General features: G+C 44.5%; 1 protein-coding gene across 1 annotated transcript in view; it reads left to right on the top strand.

Moving 5' to 3' along the window:
- Positions 1-6,663, top strand: part of unc5b (unc-5 netrin receptor B) — a 313,598-nt gene extending 306,935 nt beyond the window's left edge. The window contains exon 19 of the transcript XR_011340201.1: positions 6,062-6,663. The gene's annotated coding sequence lies outside the window, so the exon portion shown is untranslated. The remainder of the gene's footprint in view (positions 1-6,061) is intronic.
- The last annotated feature ends 10,680 nt before the right edge of the window (positions 6,664-17,343 follow it).

Genomic DNA, 17,343 nt, shown 5'->3' with positions numbered 1-17,343 from the left:
CGGTCTCAGCACGAGTCTCCCAACAGCAATCTCCAGCAACCCTCAGCTTCCGTGGGTTCCTCGCCTCGAGTATCCAGTGGACTGCTGCGTGGGCCCTCAGCCATACAGCCCCCTCACTGATCCACCACTGTCCCCGCGGGTCATCTCCTCCACTTCTCCTTCCCGTCCTCTGGTGCTCTGCTCCAGGCCTCCACTTTCCCGGAGTCTGCAGCCCCTTGTAGCTGCAGTCACAGGATTTCAAATTTAAAAACCCCCATCAGCTCCCTCAATGGGCCATTCAAAACCCGTTCGGTGCTGACAGCAGTTGACTGGTCAGCTGGACCCGTGGAAGCTCCCCACAGGTCCGCTCCAGCAGCACCACCATCTTGAATCTTTTTAACCAAGATTCTATAAACTTCAATGAGATCGTCTGCTTTTAGTGACTTTGATTGAATATTGACCAGGACAACAGCAAGAACACCCCTGCTCCTTGAAATCATGGCATGGAATCTTTTGTATCTCGTTGCAATTAAAAAGGCAGAAGTGTTTCAATGTGACGATCCAACATAGGTTTCTTTACCTGGGCTGTTGACATAATTGATGATGTCACTTACTGTCCCTGTGACAGAAGCAATGATGTAATGCAAGCCTGGAGGTGCCATTCTTGCCCTAGACTCCACGGTATATACATCAACTTCCCCATGTATATCTCCACTCGACAACGTGTACAGCAATTCCACTACGTTGTACGCTGACGTCTATAGGAGCTCAGTACAGAATACTTGGCTACAGCATTTAATTTAGCAATTTCAATATGTAGTGCTGGTTACTTCCGTGTTTAGCTCAACTCGCTATATACATCTGACAGTGGCTCGTCATGGCTACAAATTCACTGACAATACCATGATGGTGAGTTGTATAAAGGGGCGATGAGTCAGCATACAGGAAGACTGAAATCTTGGCTGAATGGTGTACCAACAACAACTTTGCACTCAATGTCACCAAAATGAAGGAGCAGATTGTTGACTACACAAGGGGAAACCAGAAGTGTACGACCCAGTGATCATTGGGGAATCAGGGGTGGGGAGGGTGATCAAATTTAAGTCATTGGGAGTCATTATCTCAGAGGATTGTATCTGGACCTGACACATTAATTGTATCGCAAAGAAATCATGTCAGCGCCTCTACTTCCTCAGGAGTTTGCAGAGGTTTGGTATGACATCAGAAATGCTGGCAAAATTCTACAGAGGTGTAGTGTAAAGTGCGATGACCCAGCTGCATCATGGTCTGGTATGGAAACACTAAAACCCCTGAGTGTAAAGCCCTCCAAAAGATATTGGACGCAGCCCAGAACATCATAGGCAAAACCCTCCCTACCACCAAGAACATCTACAGGGAATGCTGCCATTACAGGGAATGCTGCTATCAGAGAGCAGCAGCAATCATCAAGGATCCACACCACCCATCCTGTTCTCTCTGCTGCCATCAGAAAAGAGGTATCGGTGCCACAAAACATGCACCACCAGGTTCAGGAACACTGCTCCCCCTCCACCATCAGACTCCTCAACAACAAACTCAATCAGGGACTCATTTAAGGACTCTTACTCGTGCACTTTATTGATTCTTTTTCTCCCTGTATTGTGCAGTCAGTTTGTTTACATTTCATTATTTGGTTACATGTGTACCTTGAGGGGGGTTTTTTGCACTACCAATATAAATGGTAATTCTGCCTCGCCTACTGGAAAAAGAATCTCGGGGTTGTATGTGATGTCATGTATGTACTCTGACAATAAACCTGAAATCTTATTCTGGAGCGAAACCCTTCAACAATCATTTCACGTCACACTGGAAATTCAGCAGGCTACCTCCGAGCAAGAGTTGCAATTGCATTAAGCAGATTCGATCAATTGAAGGCATTCCTGGACCAGTGTCAAGGAAAGCTCTGGGTCCGTATTCCCAGGACAGCCATGTTCTTGTATGGTCACACCAGAGACTTAACGAAAACAAGTTCCTTTTATCCTTCAAGCTCACTCCACGAGATTGTTGCTATTGCAAATTTGTCTTGTATTCTATCTGGGCACTCTCTAATAAGAGAGCATTAACATTGACCAATTTCCATTAAGCACTCCCTTCCCTACCCCCCCCCCCACCTTTCTCTTTTCCTCCAGCTCCCCACCCCCTTCGGAGCCGCCCTCTCTGCCTGTCACTTTCTCAGCTTTATTCACTTGGACCTTCCCACCTCTATCCACTTTTGATCTCAAAAGTTCACCTGTGCTCTTCTTCCCCTTTCTCCATGCTGCCTCTTGTCTCCGCCTCAGCCCTCCCCCACCGCCATTTTGTTCAGGCGCCGGCCTGCTTTTGCAAAGGGACAAAGGGCTCAGGCCCGATGCATTGGTTACCCTGTACTTCCCGTGGATGCTGTGTGACCTTCAGAATTTCTCAAGCATGCTTTAGTATGACCTTTTCCCCCAGCTTCTGCAGACTTTCCCGTTTAACTCCACCGCCCTCCAATCCTCCATCCATTCAATCACGTGACTCGTGATTCCAAACAAGCCCCTGCTCCCTGAGGTTAAACGAGAAAATCTGCAGATGTTGCGGTCGAGTGCAATACGCAGGTGTTCTGGAGAATCCAATTGATGCTGGGTGACCTGCTGATTTTCTCCAACATGGTTGTGATTGCACCCGATGACATGGGCCTTAGTCCTCCAGTGCTCAATGGACCAGATCACCCAATGCTTGAGAAAATCAATCTCGCACACTGAGGTCATCCAATGGACAAATAACCTCTCAACACTTCCCCCTCCCCCCACTGGCCCCCAGGGACCCCTGACCCTTTCTCCACACTTCATCCACCACCTCCATCCCCAAATTCTGCCTCCAGTTTTAAATAGGTTAATGACAGATTTAAAATAGCACAACTGTAAGTTTACACCAACGCATGGAACAGTGTAACAAAAATATTGCCCCGAGGATGTAAAATATATTTGTTTTCTTTGACATGAAAAATGAAATATGGAAGATGAGAATATACACTGAAGGATGGTAAATCTTGCATAGTGACGATGTGTCCCATTTTCACATAATGGATGATAAGAAGAATTACTTGAGTCTATGTTTCTAGTGAAGTTTAAATCTGGAGAACAAATTAAACAAAACTTTTATCTGCCAAATGTATTGATAACTGAATTTGATAATTGAATTTTGTACTTACTCCTTTAGTAGCTCAGATGTAAAATTAAAACACAGTTCGATTCTGATCCAACCACAGTTAATACAAGTCTAGAGAGATTGTCGACTCTTTCTTTCCCAAAAGAGATTAACACCTGACAGTAGTTCATATATTTTTTGCTGTAATAGTTGTGGATGATGTTGATGGTTGTGCAGAGTTGGGCAGAAAAATGGCAGATGCAGTGTGAGATGATGCATTTTGGAAGGACAAACCTGAAGGCGGAGTATGGGGTTAATGGTCAGATACTTCAAGGAGTGAAGGAACAGAGTGATCTTGGGGATCCAAATCCATACATCTCTCAAGGTTGCCATTCAGGTTAATAGAATAGTTAAGGAGACCAATGGGATGCTGGGGATTGAGTTCGAGTCAAAAAAGAGGTCATGTTGCGACTCTACAAATCTCTGGAGAGACCACATTTAGACTATTATGTTCAGTTCGGGTCACATCATTATTGGAAGGATGTGGAAGCAATGGAGAGGGTGCAGAAGAGATTTCCCAGGATGTTGCCTGGATTGGGAAATAAGTCTTATGAGGCAAGATCTTCTCTTTGTATCGAAGAAGGATGAGAGGTGATTATAGAGATCCATAAGATTTGAGAGGCATAGATAAGATAGACAGCCAACATATTTTTCAAAGGGCAAGGGGAGCAAACACCAGAGCACATCTGTATAAAGTGAAAGGAGGAAAGTTTAGGGGATGCATCAGAGATAATTTTTTTTTTACACAAAGAGTTGTGAGTGCCTGGAGGAGGGTGGAACATTTGGGATATTTAAGAGACTCTGAAATAGGCACATGGATGAAAGAAAAATAAAGCATTATGAGGTAGGAAGGGTTTAGTTACTTTTTGGTTGGAATGTATCGGTTGGCACAACATCGAGGGCCAAAGGGCCTGTACAGTGCTGTATTGCTTTATAATCTAATGCATGCCCAAACTGAGCCACTGAAAAGTTATTGGATTCTGACCCAACTCAAGCACAGATGAAGCCTCTGTCTGGGGCCACTCTAACTAAGCAAACACTTAAAGAGAGTCATCCCAACGGCTAACGGCATCAGCCAGCTCTTCCTCTCAGGCGACGCCATCATTGTTTCACACAACTTCATTCAAACAGCTGCCACGAATAAAGCCTTGCTCCCATCTTCACCAAAGGTTGATGTGTTCCTTCAGAGATCATTTACTTTCACAATTTTAAACTTGTGTATTTTACCTATTATTCTTATTTATTTTAATTCTTAAAATTTATTTTCCTCAATATTGTTACCAGTTGCTTGAGGCTGCTGGTAGCTTGAATTCCAGATACCAGGGGTTTTACTGTAATTCTTTTTACATCCATTTCACCCAAAAATTGCAGCTGGGAAGATCTGCAAATACTACTCTAAAGGTATAGAGTAATATAATCTGCCACTGCTGGATGATTTAAATGTTTCAAACTCTTTCTCTTTCCACCAGAAGCCCAGTCCAACCCCTGTCAGCTCTGCGCAGGCTTTAAATGGAGCCTGTAAATGGAGCCAACTCTGAAACCGCGGGGTCTGTGCCCAAGATAGCGGCACTGATGATTGGCAGCAGCCACAAGAGGTTGCAGACTCTGGGGAAGCAGAGGACTGATGCAGGGCACCAGAAAATGAGGAGATGACCCACTTTTGAGAAGAAGTAGAGATGTTCCGGGGAACATTGACCATGGCGGCGGACCACTGAGAGGCACTGGAGAACACACAGGGCAGTGGAATGTTGGTAGCTCAAGTCAGAGATCCCATGCAGGCCGTGGGGTGCTGGCGACTGCGACTAAGGGATTCACACTGGGCTGCGGACTGCTGGAGACTGGTTCAAGACTGGCTGAAAGGGTACCAGGATTTGGAGAGGGTGCTGAAGGTTTCCTGATCGTGTTGGAAGTTCTGATCTACAGCTCGTGTTGCCGAAGGTTTGGACTGTGTAGCTGCGAGGGCTGCAGGAGCGCCAGAAGTGAACCTATGGATGCATGGTGACTGAGAAGGTTCTGTTTTGGTTCTGTTTCTCTGACTATAAGATGTGCTTCAGGTAATATCTGCCGAGGGTGAATCTGTTGGCGTTGAGACAGACGAAAACAAATTTTGTGTAACATTGCTCTGTCTTTATTACATGACAATAAGTTGAATCTTTAATCTTGAATAAGTTTATTCCTTCCTCACTGGTAAAACAGCAACTGAGACATTCCGGAGAGAGCTGATGTGTAGTGAAGGTACTCCAGGATTTTAATGTTGCGTACTGCACGCTGTGAGCTTGCCACCTCACCGAGCTTTTCTCCCTGATGCCTGTATTGGATTGAAACATGACAGCAATTCCAGAACGAATCAGAGATTGGTTTCGTAGGTAGCAGTCTGCTCACCTGGGGTGTTATCCATGCCTTCGAGGAGTCCAGTCGAGTATGTGCCAGTCTCCAAGCATAAAGCCGTGTCTTCAGTTCAGGATGAAACCCAGTGTGATCTGGAAGGGTGCCATCAGAGACACCAAGCTGCAAATCGTTCAAATCCTTTGAGCTGTCGGTGGTGGTGAACCAACGAAATATTGTTGAGTACCGGGCACTGAAAGGTTGGAGAGTGCACAAGTCCCAAAATGTGGTGTAAAACTGCCTGACACCATGAACAGAGCAACAGGGAGGATGGTGTTTGGCAGGAAAACATTAATCTCCTTCCAGTATGATGCTGGGAGATCTGAATCAGGAGTAGAAGAACATGCAGTGACAGGATCTCAGACCACCCACCCAATTGTGTTTCTGCCGAAACGCTTTGATCATGTATGAACCCCACCCCCTGTTATTTTCCCTGTCTGAACCCAACCTCCATTGTTTTCTTGCCTAACCTCATGCTTTCCTCCAGCAGGCATTACAGAAACATAGAGAGGATTCTGCAGGTTGATGCTGAAAAATAAAATGGGGACACAGTTTTTTGCCGAAGGAAGTGAGTGTGTCCTTGTAATCATTTACGCAACATCTATCTAACAGCCTCAACAAGTACGGTGGCTCGCTGTACCGCAATGCTTCAGGTCGACCAGAAAGGAAAAGTGTGAGGATCGAAATACCAGGTGGCAGGAGGTCGTTCCTGTCACCAACATCTCTGTGGAGCTTGTCGCTCGGGCCTCTGTTGTCTGTTGGATTCCGGCTTTTGGTGTCCCAGGCACCATTATCATGGATCGAGGGTCTCATTTCGAGATGGCGTTATTCCAAGCTCTCACCGACCTTTTGGGCACCAACCACCTTCTTCCCAGAACTCCTCTCTAACCACACCCTCTACCTTTCCCATTCGCAGTAAGCCCGCAGGTGACCTCAGTGGGCAGCAACGGGAATCCCATCTCTCTGAGCCTCTGGTTGTGTCCCTCTTGTCTAAATCAGGGGTGGCCAAATTTGCTTAATGTTAGAGCCACATTCAACAAACTCCAGATGTTTGAGAGCCGCCAGCCATGAAAAATTATATTACACACACGCTTTAATTCTTACATGTAGTTTGTTACAAAAAATTTATATAAATTAAAAGAAATATATGTACATAATAATATTTATCGATGTATGTAGTTTTGAAACTGCTAATTTGTATTAGTTTCAATAATTAAAAAGTACACATAAACATGTAATAGTCAAACTTTGTGAACCAAATATTTAGGGTAAAATTAAGGGGGTCGACTATTAATTCTTTGGACCACGGTCGTCCGGGGCATCATCAGGAGGTCCAAAGGGCAAGTGGCCAGATCACACCTACACTCTGCTAATTCCACTGACCTCATCATGGCCACATGTGCCACAATCACGTGATCACAAGCCACACCCAGCCAACATCTTTGCGTGTGCCGCACATTCATGTCAAGAGAGCCGCGGTTTGGCCATCACTGCTCCAGAACCTTTCTGTCGTTTCCATATCAGAATCCATTCTTAGTTCTCTGCTCGCAAACCCCCGATTAAACTCAGAGCCCCCCCACCCCATCCAGAATGAGGTGACCTATCCACAGCACCAAGCTGACAGTCCCTTTGTAAATGATTGAAGACAACAGACTTCCCTTGGCAACATGCCAAGGGATCAGCAGGCTATTTCTGCCCCAGTGCTGCTAAAGCCTTTTAGACATTAACTGACAGGAGAGGCAGAGTGATTGCACACCAGAGATTTGTAGCCACTCATTAAACTGAACCTTTGACATATGCAGGAAACTTTAGAAAGCAAGTGGGTCCATAAGTGCTAATGGGAGAAGGCTGTCTTGCTTAACATTGCTTTGAATCGTTACTCCCTCAATTAGCAGGTAGCTATTTATACGTTCAGGGAGTTGAGTTTTCTGAGTGATTCTCTGAATAGCATTGAATATTTGTGACTCTCAGAATCTCAATGTTTTGTTCCCATTGGCAGCTGAACAGTAATGTTTGTTGTACCCATCACATCTTTGCCTTCCTGTATGCTGTTTAATGTACAAGTTATACCATCCAACACTCCACAGTCAGCGCAACACTATTACAGTGCCAGTGACCCGGGTTCGAATCTGGCACTGTCTGTAAGAAGTTTGTATGCATGGGTATCCTCTGAGTGCTCTGGTTTCCTCTCACCCTTCAAAACGTATGGGGATTATAGGTGAATTGGCATATTTGGGAGGCACGGGCTTGTAGGCTGGAAGGGCCTGTTACCTTGTGTATGTCTGAATGTAAAAATTTGACTGTTTCCCTTCTTCCACCAAATCTACCTTGCAATTATTCTCTTGTCTTTGCCCTTTCTCTCTTTTCCCCCCTCAGCCCAGTTTCTCCTTGTCCTTACTCCTTTGCCCCTGCCCCTTCCTTGCTCTCATTCCCCTTTTTCCTCTCCCACCACCTCCAATCTTCTTCCACTCCCACACTCCCCATTCTCTAGATTCCTCATTTTATTTCTTCATCCTAATTCCCTTGGCCCTCATTTTCTCTATTCTTTTGGGATGGGAGAAGGGATGTTGCCAATGGAATTACATCTGGTATTGAACAGTACAACACATCAATGCAGAACAATCCTCAACGTGACCATGGCTGTGGAACAGTGAGAGATTCTGAAGGTGAAGAACATGAAGAAGCGGTGGCTGCTGGAGACTCGAGGTGAGGAACCCATGTAGGTTGCAGGCTGCTGGCGACTGCAGTCGAGCGATTCAGGCCAGGCAGCAGATTGCTGGAGGCCGGTTGAAGGCGTACCAAGTATGGGAACTGGGATGTGAGAGGGTGCCGAGGGCTCTGAAGAGTTCCAATCTAGTGCGCGGGCTGCTGATGGTTTGGACGAGACTCTGTGTGGCTGCTGGGGCTGTGGGGATGTGGTGACTCAGAGTGGACTCTCTTTCATTTCTCTTTCTCTGACTGTAAGAGTCATTTCAGGAAGTTTCTGACAATGGTGAATTTGTCTGCCCTAAAAACTTTGTGTAATATTGCAATGTCTTTTATTACATGATGATAAATTGTTTCTTGAATGCCAAGTCTGCTTGTATAATGGTGATCTTCCACAGCCTGCTGCCATTCTCCACCATTGGTGTTCTAACATCTCAATCTTTGGAGAGCCCCACCATGCCGTGACCATTTGGAAACCAAATAACCTTTCTGTTGCCCATTTGGTTGAGTTGGTTGCCACAGTCTTGTCCTCTCATTTTCAATTTACTTAAAACAAAAGGCATTGGCAATATTGTAGCTGGCCAGAAGGGAACACTTCTGTCAATCTTTCTTGGTGACCAGAATATTGTACGTAACAGATTTATTTTATTTCATTGGAGTTTTCTGGATAAACTAGTCTGCGTTAAATTGGAGAAGTTGTTGCATTTTCTGTGAGGATACTTGCAGTGAGATAAATACCCTTGCCCCATTGCTAACTCACTGATCAATACAGTGCTATCAGTAAACACTCTTCCAAAAGAAAGGATAGGCTGGAACATTTTTCCACGAAATGTCGAAGGCTCAGGGTGACCTAAAAGTGATATAGTAGCAACCCCTAATATCGGCACCTATGTGGGATTGGTAGATGCTAGATAAGTGAAATTTCCAGTTGTTTAAGACTGCATGTCACATGATTAGCGAACTAACGGAGAGGCATACTAATTTTAAGTTTCCATTTTTTTTAACCTATTTATTTTCTGTGATTTTATTTGCTGGTTGCTTGAATTCCAGTGTGTTACAGAACATAAAATTATGTGTAAAATGAGACACATCAGAATCAGGATTTATTGTCATGAACATGTCACAAAATTTGTAGTCTTGGAGAAGCTTCACAGTGCAAATATTTATATAAACCACCTTAAAAAATAAATAACCGTAGCACACGAAAAGTCGAAGTAAGAGAGTGTCTTTTGTTCATTCAGGGATCTGAGAACAGAGGGGAAGAAGCCGTCCTGTGCCGCTGAATGCTCATCTTCAGGCTCCTGTACCATTTCCCCGATGGTAGCAGAGTGAAGAGGGTGGTGAAGTCCTTGATGATAGAGGCTGCACCATCTCATGTAGTTGTGTTCGATGGAGTGGAGCCTGGTGCTCAGCTAACAACCCTCTGGAGTTTTTTCTTGCCCTGATCGTTGGCGCCTCCGTATCAGGCAGTGATGCAACCAATTGGAATGCTCTCCACTGTACACCTGTAGAAATTTTCAAGAGATTTATGAACATTAACTAAATCGGGTGAAGGATTTGACCCATAGGATTGTTCTAACTAGTCTAATTTACAGAGATTTCCCTTATCAATTCCCACAATAAGAATGCTTGCTTGTCCATTCAGGGTCGATGGCACGAGGGATCAATGCTAGTTTGGTGTATTTCGCCATGCCCTTGCTCCTAAGTCAGAAGGTTACAAATTTTCAGCCAGCACCAGTGTCCTGAGGATGGAGCAGAGGGGTTTGCCTGCAAAGTCAGGGATATTGCCTGGCAGATAAATGATTACATTTCCATCCATCTCATCTGAATATTTGAGCACAAAAACTTCCATGGAAATACCATGGTTTTGGACTCTCGGAGATGTCATCTGTGAGACGAGAAAGCAAATTGTAGTCTGGCCATCGCTGGTCCATAGTCCAAATAATATTTTTTAAAGAAAACTAATAATTGAAAGAAACAAAATAAAAGAAAAACAAAGAAAAAGAGGAAAGAGCAAAAAAAAAGAAAAGAATAAAAAAAGAAAAAACTCCCTCACTGTGTTGTCAGATGTAAGATATAACCATATATCCATTTACGGAGCGGAAACAGGCCATGTTGGCCTTTCGAGTCCGCACCGGTTCACTGATTCTTTACCCAAATTCTAGATCTTTTCTCATTTCCTCAAAATTAGCCTTTCTCTAATTTAAAATCTCAAACCGAGGACCAGGCCTATCCTTCTCTATAATTAACTTGAAACTAATGGCATTATGATCACTGGACCCATAATGTTCCTCTACACATACATCTGACATCTGTCCTGTCTCGTACTCTAATAGGAGATCCAGTATTGCATTCTCTTTAGTTATTACCTCTATATATTAATTTAGAAAACTTTCCTGAACACATTTGACAAACTCCAAGCCAACCAGCCCTGTTACAGTATGGGAGTCCCAGTCAATATGTGGAAAGTTAAAATCTTCTACTATCACAACCTTATGTTCCCTGCAGCTGTCTGCTAACTCTCTACAGATTAGCTCCTCCAATTCTTGCTGACTATTGGGCGGTCTATAATACAACCCCATGAGTGTGGTCATACCTTTCCTGTTCCTCAGCTCCACCTATATCTCCTCAGTAGATGAGCTCTCTGGTCTGTGCTGCCTGAGCACAGCTGTGATATTTTCCCTGATGAGCAATGCCACTCTTCACCCTTTCATCACCTCATTCATTCGCGTCTAAAGGAATATTAAGCTGCCTGTCCTGCCTCCTCCTGCAACCAAGTTTCACTAATGGCCACAATGTCATAATTCCATGTGCCAATCCACGCTCTAAGGTCGCCTGCCTTTCCTACAATACTCCTTGCATCGAAATAGATGCACCTGAACACATTTCCACCACATTGAACCTGTTGACTTCTAATGGTGCATGCAATTTTAACATAATCTTTTCCCTCCTCTACTCCTCTATCTGCTCTGGCCCTCTGGTTCTCCCAACCAAGCCCCTCCCCCCCCCACCCCCGACAGCAAATCTAGTTTAAAACCACTGGAGCAGCACTAGCAGACCTTCCTGCAATGATATTAGCCCCCCTCTACTTCAGATGCAAACTGTACAGTCGGAACAGGTTCCACCTTCCCTGGAAGAGAGCCTAATGATCCAGCAACCTGAGCCCTCCCTCATACACCGTCTTTAGCCACATAATATTTCTATTTCTAACCTCACTAACATGTGGCATGGGTAGCAATCCTAAGATCACTACTATAGCGATCTTTTCCTTCATGATTAGCATTAAAGGAAAAGTGAAGGGAGAGAAAAAGAACATGGAAAAGATATGAGTCGGACAATTCAATTATGTTGAAGTGAACTAAAATGAGAAAGTAATTCATAAGTGACCCCCACAGTGTCTGAAATCTCGCCAAGGTGCAAAAGAGAGAGCATGACTCTGAACCGGGGACAAAGAAGAATCATTCCCTTCCATTGTACCAAAGGATTAAAAATTGTAGACAAAGTGCAGAAAACCTCTCCAGTATTTTTCTACCCAACGGCAATTAATTATGAATTAATGGTGATTCTCCGCTCTTACACCTGTCGCATCAGAGTAAAAATGAAACCATTTAACTTTGGATGGTTGTGCTCTGTGTACCACCTTAAACAATGACAAGCACATAACAAAGAGCAATTAACCAACTTAATCTCACATCCAGTGAGATTAGGACACATTTCTGTGTGGCTCTCTGGAGCAAGATAAATATTTCAAAAGGATGAATGGACAAAGAGAAAGTAGAAATAATTGGCATGCTCTGTCACAAAATTGACAAGAAAAATCACCCTGTTTATCCCTACGCTGGTTGTAACTCTAAAGCTGCCCTGGGCAGCTGGGCACCACTATTTGATGCTGAGCTACAAATCTCTTGTTGGCTAAAGAAATCTCTACTGAAGGAAACCGTTATGAATGTACTTCAATGATCCACAGCTCAAAAGGATAAATATTGGCAGGAAACATGCAATCCAGCAAAGATGTGTCGAGAAGAGGAAGAGTGAATGAAGATTATTTGTGAGGTATTTAAATGTAATGATTGTGCTGTATGGTGAACTCTCCACTGGCCACCATGACAGAGGGGCTCTGAAAAAGAGGTTCAAGGACTCTCTGAAGATATCCCTTGGTGCCTGTCACATTGACCATCACCTCTGATCATGCGGCCTGGTGACACACCATTGTCCTCCTTCAAGAAAGCATGCAGGGCTGGCCTTGAGGACAAAAGGAGATGGAGGAAAAACCGTGATACAGCAGCACCAAACCAGAACAGAATTTCACTTGCGGCTGATGCGACAATGCACGTCTGTCCCACGATGGCCTCGCCAGCCACCAGTGAGCCTGCAGCAGATGTGGACGACCCCCTTCCTAAATCTTCATTCACCAAGCCAAGCCATGATTTATAGAAATATGTAGAAGAGAGACTTGATATACGCCCACATTATTACTGCCTGTCTGTAAATACTGAGGAAAGGAACAACAAAATAATGTCCACCCCACAGACCACGGGATAAAGGCATTGGGAAAAGGATGACAGATTAAATGCAAGTTTTCAAAAAAGCAGGAGGAACAATATTGTTGTCAAAATACAGACAAAATATGGAGCTGGCTTTAAAGTATAACCTTTTTGACATTCATCAACAACACTTTAAGAACCACGAGGTCTGAATTAATCTGGTTATCAGGCTGAGCATTAGAAAACATCCTGTCACTCCTGTCAGCAGAGCTGAGATCTCCTTTCAGGGGTAAAACATGCTGTGCCATGTGAGCTCCCCACCTCCGAAATCTGAGCAATTGCTGGAGAGTGTTAGGTCTGCTTTGTTCATGAATGAGTGAGTCAAACACCAGACTGAGTCGAAATCAAGGTTCTTTGTTCTTTATTGCCGGATTGTAACACTTGCAACTAACAGTGTTAGTTGGAGAAGGCGCATTCTGCCGTTATCAGCAAGTGGTGTTTTTTTATACCTCAGGATACGTACTTAGTAAATTATCATACCATGACATTGTCCAATGAATAAACTGTTGCTACCCTTCTCTGTTAGTCTGCTGCACATCATTCTTGTTAGTGCAAAGCTTATCTTGAGTGTACAAGGTCACATCTGCATTCTGTTACTCCTTAGTACTGGGTGACTCCTTCTCCGGTCCCATCTCATGATGTTTTTACCTTACAAGAGGCAACACCTCACTATCAGAATCAGAAACTTTTCTTCTCCCGTATTGAAGGACGATGGTCTGTCTTTCGAATCTCGAAAAATACAAACAAAGTAAAAGCACAGAAATGCTGGAGGAACTCAGCAGGGCATCCGGGGGAACCTCCTGCAAGACCTGTAGAGTTCCTCCATCCCAGCATCTGCAGACTTTCGCGTTTCACTTGAAAGGGAAATAAAATTGCTGGTGACATTATCACAAGCTGCTTCTTCATGTGCTGTGCAGAGAAAATAACATCTCCGCTGCCACATCAAGGACATGCTTTTCATCAGTCCTTTCCCTACACGGTTCTATCTTTTGCAAAGTGGCTTGCGCCACGCTGTTACAGCACCAGCAGCCTGGGATGCATCTGCTGCTGTCTGAAAGATGTTTGCACGTTCTCTCCATAACCTTGCATGGGGTTTTCCCCGGTTCTCCGGTTACCCACCAATGGGCTTTGAATTGGTGGATAAATTGGGTGTAAATGGGTTTGCACAGGTTTCATGGCCGGAAGGGCCTTCTGCCGTGTTGTCTCATTGAAATTTTAAAAAGTAGAACACTTTTAAAAACTGTTCCTAGGTGATGGTGGCAAGGTCCGTTTGCCTGGTTGGTGACTACATTTCCATCTTAATATTGGTGTGTGACTGAAATGACTCACTCAGGTTGGAACTTGCTCAATTTGAGAGGGGAATTCTGGGACCGATGACATCTGAAGCAGGCCAGTAATGTGGGAGAGCTGGAAAGAACTCTTTTGTCCAGAACACTTCCAATTGCTTTGACCAAAAAGAAAAGTTGTATAACATTACATTGAAGATTTAGGGTGGCACGGTTGGCGTAGCAGTTCCTGCTAAGTTATTACAGCGCCAGCAACCTGGTTTGAAATCCGGAACCATCTGTAAGGAGTTTTCACATTCTCCCCGTCTCTGCATGGGTTTCCTCCAGTTTCCTCCCACCCTTCAAAACATTTGGGGGTTGTAGGTCAATTGGGTGTAATTGGGCAGCATGGGCTGGAAGGGATTTTTACCATCTTAATTTAACATTTAAAATTAAAATATGGGACAGAAACATCCATTCGGCCCAATCAGACATACTGGCATTTATTCTATGCTTAATCCTTGATCCTATTGCAATCTTCCCTCAATGTGTCTAACTTCCTTTGCCCTCATGCTAGACCATTCTCCCCTGAAATGTGCCCTTAATGTTCGCTTCAATCACACTCTATGGTGGCCAGTTCCATTTTCAAGGGAAGAAAGTTTCTTCTGGGTCCCCTACAGGGTTTCTTGCTGGTTCCGCTTTTCCAGGCACAATGTTCTCTTTCATCCACTGTCGAAACTTTTCCGTCATTTTTAAGATGGCCGTTTGTACCTTGTGAGGGCAAAATTTGTTCTTTCTGCATTTCTCCATCATGCAGGAATTGTGAACCATGGCACATGTGACATTCCTTATGCATCCTGAGGGCATCCAACATGGAAACAGGCCATTACAACCACAATGACCAGCAGACAGCCATCCATGTTAATGCCATCTCCATAGCCTGGGTGATTCAAGTCGATTCTTAAATGCTCTCAGTGACTCTGCGACCACCACTCTTTCTGGCAGTGTATTCCAGGTACAACCACTCACTGGGTGATAAATGTCCCCCTCTGACCTCTCTAAATTCTTTACTCTTCACCCGAAATTGATGTCCTCCAGTTTTATTCACTTCTAAGTGGGATAATTTCCTGGTGAACGGCTACCCAATCCATACCATCGTAATTTTATCTGCCTCACCCATGTTCCCCCCTTTAAACTCCTCAACTCCAGACCCAATCACTCAAATTTCCCCTGACCACTGAAATGCTCTATCTCGACACCCTCTGCAGCACTGTAACATATTTTCCAGAGTATGGTGACCAGACCTGCATACAGTCCTCCAGTCGATGCTAGAGGAACTCAGCTGGTCTCGCAGCATCCATACAATCCAATATGCTTTCTTAACCACATTGTGTACATTTGAAGTCTGTTCTACAATGTTCCCCAGCACTCCACCATTCAGCATACAGTTCCTGGTCTCATTACGCATCACCGCACAACTGTCAGAATTGAATGTTTGGCATTTCACCAACACATCGACATCACCTTATAGTTTAACACTACACGCCACATGATCAACAATTCCACCAATCTCCCTGTCATCTGTAAACCAATGACTTATTGACTGAGGGGTGTCTCTAACCAAGTGTGGCGGGGGGGGGGGGGGGGGGGATCCACTGGAAGCATTTTGAATGCCGAAAGACATGGACAGAGTAAAGTGGCAAAGTTCTTTTCCATTGCAGGAGAAGGCGAGGGCAAGAGGGCACAATTTCAAGATTGAAGGGCACCCATTTAAAGCAGAGATGCTGAGGAATGTCTTTAGCCAGAGAGGTGAACCTCTGGAGTTTGCTACCATGGGCAGCTGTAGAGGCCAGGTCATTGGAGATATTTAAGGCAGAGATTGAGAGCTATCTGATTCGTTAGGGTATCAAAGGTTATGGGGAGAATGCAGCGGCTGAGTGGGAGAATGGATCACCTCATGTTGGAATGGAGGAGCAGACTCAATGGGCTGAATGGCCTGTTTCTGCTCTAATGTCCTGTCTTATGGAGTTGCATGTCCCTCTGAGACAGGGGTGGCCAACCTTTGAATTTTAATTTATACCTACAGCACGGAATAGGCCATTTCAGCCCATGACACCCAATTACCCTACGTCCCCAGTGCGTATGGGAAACACCAATACCCCTGGGTGGACACAGCCCAGGACATCACAGGCTAAACCCTCCCCACCATTGAGAACATCTACAGGGAACGCTGCAGCGGCCATGAAGGATCCATTATCACCCAGCACATGCTCTGTTCTCACTGCTACCATCAGGACAGAGGTATCGGTGTCACAAGACCCGCACCACCAGGTTCAGGAACAGCTGCTCCCCCTCCACCATCAGACTCTTCGTACTTTTGCCTTTTATTGTTTTTTTCCTCTCTGTTTGCACACTCAGTTTGTATGCATGTCTTTATTCGTTTGCTGTGTACAGTTTATTTTTTGCACTACCAGTGAGTGATAATTCTGCCTTACCCGCAGGAAAAAGAATCTCAGGGTGTACATGATGTCATGCATGTACTCCGACAATAAATCTGTTCTTTTATTCTCCTCACATTCACATCCCTCCCAAGTATTCAAGTGTAACTAATACCTCTACTCCTTTGCTCTTTCCTTTATCACTGAGATTTTGCAACGACGCTGTGAAGATTCAAAATTATGTCAACATTAAAGGTACATTTGAATTCTTCTCGAGTATATCCGCACAAAGAAATTGGGATTGAGCTCAGAAGCAAATGGTTCTTTCTCCAAAAAGCACAATAGATGTACTCTTCAGCAGTAATGTAGAACGGTACTTGCAGTTTCCCAGCAGGTAAACTGAAAAATATTCAGCCAACGGCCTTGAAACTGCCAGCTTATTTAGAAGAGCTACTGTGTAAAGTTAATGCTTTAAAAAAAATGACTGCCGAAAGGGACAAAGCTTTTATTCTCTCTAACTTAAGTAGGCCTTTTTCCTTGCAAACCTTGACATTTTCTTATTCTTCAGAACGGCAATCTATCTCCGCTATTGTCAAGGAGCTTCTCAGTCTCCCTTGCTGCCACCTAAAAGGCTGATCATCTGCAGCAGGAAGATCTTGACTCATCATGATGTGCGCCGTCTTCAAAACAGAACACATTCTCTGCCAAACAAGCTTTTGCCGATGGGCGCAGACTGGGAGATCACTTCATTGAGCACCTTGGCTCTGTCCGCCGCAATAGTGTGGATCTCCTAGCGGCCATCCATTTTCAATTCCCCGT

The sequence above is a fragment of the Narcine bancroftii genome, chromosome 6 (genome assembly GCF_036971445.1).
Source record: "Narcine bancroftii isolate sNarBan1 chromosome 6, sNarBan1.hap1, whole genome shotgun sequence".
Taxonomy (NCBI): domain Eukaryota; kingdom Metazoa; phylum Chordata; class Chondrichthyes; order Torpediniformes; family Narcinidae; genus Narcine; species Narcine bancroftii.
The sequence above is the reverse complement of the archived record's forward strand: the minus strand, read 5'-3'. Positions and strand labels throughout refer to the sequence as shown.